Here is a 3,721-nt window from a genome sequence, read left to right on the forward strand (position 1 = left end):
CTACCATTCTGAATCTGCTCAACAATCTGCGCTCTGTGTGATAATGGGTAACGCTTGGAATACCTACTCCAGTGCGTTCCTCTTCATTGCAATCATTTCCCATCCAACGTTCAGCCTGTTGTTATGAACTTTTCTTTTTGGGCTGCAATCTTTAATGGTCTGAAATTTTTTCCTACGCTGCTATTGATTTACAGCCCTCTGTAAATATTGACCGAGTGAGTATAATTGCACATGTTGTAGCATCTTCAGCAACATCATTAGTTGCATTGGCCAGTTGCTTAACGAGACTAGCACCCACATTCTTTACTCTGTCTTTGAACTCAATACTTTTTGCTACAGTGACACCATCCTTCGTGACCTTTGGAGCTCCAAAACTTTGTTCGATGACAACATTGCGACCCTTTGGTCCCATCGTCACCTTCACTGCATCTGCAAGTTGTTCAATACCTTGCAGCATTGCTGATCGTGCATCAACTCCAAATCGGATCTCTTTTGCAGCATAATTTCTACTCCAACCGAATCTACTAGCAGTCTGTATACGAGAGCTCCGCCTCCCGATTGTAGAAGCTACGGATGCTGCTGCTCTATACATCTTGTATTAGATCTTCTGAAGTTGAAGATGAAGTGAAATGAAACGAAGCGAATATACAGTCAGAACAGATGGGTGTTTTAGCCGGTTAATAATGTCACTCAAATGCAACAGTCGAGAATGATGACTCCAGCTCCTCCCCCCGCTTCTCGTGTGTGAGGAGTGACGGCTCAGAGCGTTTGTCACTCGAGCCTAGTATTACTCGAGGCCATACTTGGTTCTGTTGAGCGCATGCTTGCAATACTTTTGGAGCATTATGCAGGGAAATGGCCTTTCTGGCTCAGTCCTCGGCAGGCAATTGTATGCCCGGTGTCAGAGAAATCTTCAGAGTATGCATTGAGAGTTCGTGATCAGATTCATCAAGCTGGTTATTATGTTGATGTTGATACGTCAGACAGAAAGATTCAGAAGAAGGTCCGGGAGGCACAGCTAGCACAATACAACTATATTTTAGTTGTTGGTGAAGAGGAAGCAAACACTGGACAGGTTAGTGTTCGCATCCGAGATAAATCAACACATGAAGTAAGGAGTATGGATGAACTTCTTAAATTGTTTAGAGAGGAGATTGAAGCGTTTCATTAGCTCAAGGCAGGCTAAGCTGCTTAGAAAATTATAAAATTTCAGAGTTAAAATTCTCCTCGGTCTTTATTTCTCAGCTAATTTTGTTGCCCTGAATTGGAAAGAAATTTTATATCATATTTGGAAGTGAAGAAATGCACAATGTAGTGTAAAAACCTATGTTCTCTGATCAGGAAATGTATATCAAGGTTCAAGGTTTGACCTGAACCAAGTCAAAGTTATTATTGATGAAATTTTCTGTATTGATGAGTAAAGTGACCACAGAAATATAAAAAATATTTTCCAATATTTTTTGAATTGGCTAATAAGGGATGCCATTCTTGTTTAGTCTCTGATATTGATGCATCTTTGAGCTGCTGCTACAGTCCAGTCCCTTCTTTCTGAGGAACTGCCATGGGAGATTTACAACTGAAGAAAAACCAGAGATTCATTTGATACTGAGCGTTATTATTGTTGTTGCAAGAGAAAGCAGGAGCGCAGAACTAAAGAACCTTAGAACAGTTCCTTATTTGGTCAGCTTCTTCAAGATCCATTTGCCAACTATGTCATCCAGTGTGCTCTAAAGGAGTCAAAGGGTTCTCTTCATTCTACATTGGTTGATGCAATTCGGCCACATTTACCAACTTTGCGCAGTAGTCCTTTTGGCAAGCGAATTCTTTCACGTAACAATTTGAAAAAGTAACCTGTATACATGTCATTTTGGAGACTCGTGGTTTTATAGAATACAGCTCTGGCACCCAACGTTCTCATCAGTGTGCCACATTTTGTAGACTGTAGATTATTTTCTTTTTATTGCCGTGTAAAATCAAGTATTGAATGTGTAGCCTCGTAATAAGATCTTGTGGCTAGCAAGAGCACTGTATTTGTTGTTTAGATTGGAGGGTAACGAGTGCCTGTATCGGCTCACAGTTGTACACCGAATCAAATCAGTAATTGTTTCATGAGGAAGTGTCATTTGCAGCCAAAAGTGTATATCTTTTGAGAATCCCTATAGAGCAATCATTTTAGATACAAAGATTAATGAGTGTTCCACAGACAGGCTTGTAAGGACATTTTTCTGTCTGTGGTTATGTATCAGCTGTTTTCTTTTATAGCTTCCTGGATATAACTCCAAAAGCTTGCTGCTGATACTATAAAAGGAGGACTATAAACTCAGATCTTTATAGTGACAGAAAGTGCCCAGTTGGATCCTGCTGAAGAGTGGAGCATGCTTTGTTGGAAGTTAAACTCTCAGGTGAATTGAAGAAAATTCATTTTTTGAATGAGGAGTCTGTTTTCTGGATATCACCATTCTTTGTATGTTGAATCTATTGCAAGCTGATCGATTTGAAGTTGTTGCCATAAGTTTATTTGGTGTCCATCTTTTCCTCATTGTTTTACTATCTTTTGAGGTTAGAAATGGCTCCAATCGGTGCAATATTAGAGTTAGTGGACAATCTAATACTCTCTAGTATGAATAATACAGTCAAAATCAGCAAGGATTTTCTCACCGATATTCATAGTTGTTTGCAAAATGTACAAGAAAAGATCGATTTTTTGCAGCTTGAATCACAGCTACAGCAAGAAGAGCTACATCAAAATAGACACCATTCTGAACTTGTTTTTGTTCAGAACATTGAGACAACCACCCATCAGCAGCATGTTAATAATGGTACAGTTCATTCAAATAAAGCAGCAGTTGTATATGCAGATGCAGAAACTCAGTCTGCACTTCCCAAGCCCATCATCAGACCTTGGGAACAGCTTGTCCACAACAAGCACAGAACTGGTCTTGGATATGACAAGGACTTGTCCTTTCATATTCCAGACTACTCAAAGCCCATTCAGTTTCAAAGTGTTGGATTCATTGATGACAGTTCACCTGCCTCTCATGATAGTTCAGCTTCAGCTGTTCCAGAATCTGCCCCTCTTCCGCAACAACAACAACAACAGATTGTGAAATGCCAACACTGTGATCGAGTTGGCCATTTGAAAGATCACTATTTTGATCTTCATCCATGTAAGCACTGTCATAAAACCAGTCATTCTTCACACAGATGCTTCAGAAACAAACGTCCTGCAAGAACAAAGATTCATCTTGGATGGATCGCTTCTTGGCAATGGGAATCAACAGCCAAGAAGATATTCCAAACACATGTCAGAACTTGTTCCAGAATATTGAACAGTCTTGCAGTTGAGTTTTCTCCATCTTCTCACCTTGTACCTGACAGGGGGGAAATGATGGTCATATACAAGCTTCAAAGTCACATCAAGCGAGCCTGAGCCACAACCTGCCACACCAGTTTCAGAGTTGTAGCCAGCGACAAAGATGCCCCTGAACATGCCTTCAGTTGGCAATCTAGGACACTTCCTCTAGCAGAAGACTCCAGCTTCTTGCCAGTTTTGGAAGAGTTCCAGGAATTGTAGAGTTGTTGGTCATCCTTAAACCATCACAGATTATGAACACTTCCTCTAGCAGAAGACTCCAGCTTCTTGCCAGTTTTGGAAGAGTTCCAGGAATTGCATTAAGCATTCCAGAGTTGTTGGTCATCCTTAAACCATCACAGATTGAGA

At 40.5% G+C, this 3,721-nt stretch overlaps 1 pseudogene; it reads left to right on the forward strand.

Moving 5' to 3' along the window:
• The first annotated feature begins 629 nt into the window (after nucleotides 1-629).
• On the forward strand, nucleotides 630-1,285 carry LOC149156039 (threonine--tRNA ligase, mitochondrial 1 pseudogene; annotated as a pseudogene).
• The last annotated feature ends 2,436 nt before the right edge of the window (nucleotides 1,286-3,721 follow it).

Source organism: Pinus tabuliformis, chromosome 9 (assembly GCF_031772625.1).
Source record: "Pinus tabuliformis cultivar Carrire ecotype Pingquan chromosome 9, CPIR1, whole genome shotgun sequence".
Classification (NCBI taxonomy): domain Eukaryota; kingdom Viridiplantae; phylum Streptophyta; class Pinopsida; order Pinales; family Pinaceae; genus Pinus; species Pinus tabuliformis.